At 39.1% G+C, this 1,103-nt stretch overlaps 1 pseudogene; it reads left to right on the top strand.

Annotated features, from left to right (window-relative positions):
• Positions 1 to 547: 547 nt before the first annotated feature.
• On the top strand, positions 548 to 786 carry LOC112825121 (cytochrome c oxidase subunit 7B2, mitochondrial-like; annotated as a pseudogene).
• Positions 787 to 1,103: the final 317 nt, after the last annotated feature.

Below are 1,103 nucleotides of genomic sequence, written 5' to 3'. Positions count from 1 at the left end.
GTAATTTTAACATTGCTGGAAGAGTTGGAGAAGTGAGCTCCATATTGGGCCTCCAGAGCTGGCTATAAAATGTTTCTCAAAACCCAAGAAGCTAGAAAATAGACAGTAAAACTCTGCAGAAAAGTTTTAAAACTGGTGCAGAAAAGAATTCCCATCAGTGTGACTGATTATCAACAGAAACAAAACAGGTCAAACATATAAAATGTCTCCATATTTTTCCTGCTTTTCAAATAGCACATCATTGCATACAATTGAGAAAACCTAGTAAGTAGCAAGAAACCCAGCAGTGGAGCTCCCAAGTTGGTGAACACATTGATGTACTAGGAGGATGGGGTGCACCCAGAGAGGGCATGGAAACTCCCCCACCCCCATACCTTATACTGTGCATCTCTTCCATTTGGCTTTTCCTGAAACATATCCTTTATAATAAACTGATAATACAAGCTGAATCTAGAAGTTTCTGAGAAGAACATTTGAGTTCCTACCAGGGCTTCTTGCAATGAAATACACCAGCAGCTGCAATCACATGCAATCCTATCACACCTTCATGATGTTTCCCTTGGCCAGAAATATACTAAGGATCTCAAGAATAGAAGCATTGAGCAAATTATGGCAAGACAGAACCACATAAAATACTCACTGGATTTTCTTGACAAATATGGTCATGCTGCGCCAGCCAGCAGAAGTACTTTCTGTGTTGTGTGGATATTTGGAATCACACAGATTGGAATAGAATGGAACCTGTCCTTTGTTGGAGTCACCACAAAGGAGTGAAAACATCAGTAACCATCATAGTTGCCGTAACACAGAATTGTTTCAAAACCAACTTGTCATCTAAGCAACTCTTACTACTCATGATAGCATAATTGAAGAAATAAAGTACATTTGAAACCTTAAAAAAAAAAAACTAGCAGAAATCTAAGAAATGTAGTCTTGGTTTATCTCCATCTCTCTGTCTCCCCACACCATATTATGTCTCACCACACTGTGGGGAAGAAGACATGAAGTTTGCTAGGGTCAACCCACAACACCTCACAAGGAAGTGTTTTTTTGTTTTGTTTTTAATTCGGTGTCAATGTACTAGTTGGCTTGAAGTTGAGACT

The sequence above is a fragment of the Callorhinus ursinus genome, unplaced genomic scaffold (assembly GCF_003265705.2).
Source record: "Callorhinus ursinus isolate GAN/ISIS: 27379988/994484 unplaced genomic scaffold, GSC_fseal_2.0 scaffold12, whole genome shotgun sequence".
Lineage (NCBI taxonomy): Eukaryota > Metazoa > Chordata > Mammalia > Carnivora > Otariidae > Callorhinus > Callorhinus ursinus.
Note: the sequence above shows the minus strand (reverse complement) of the source record. Positions and strands in the feature narration are given on the sequence as shown.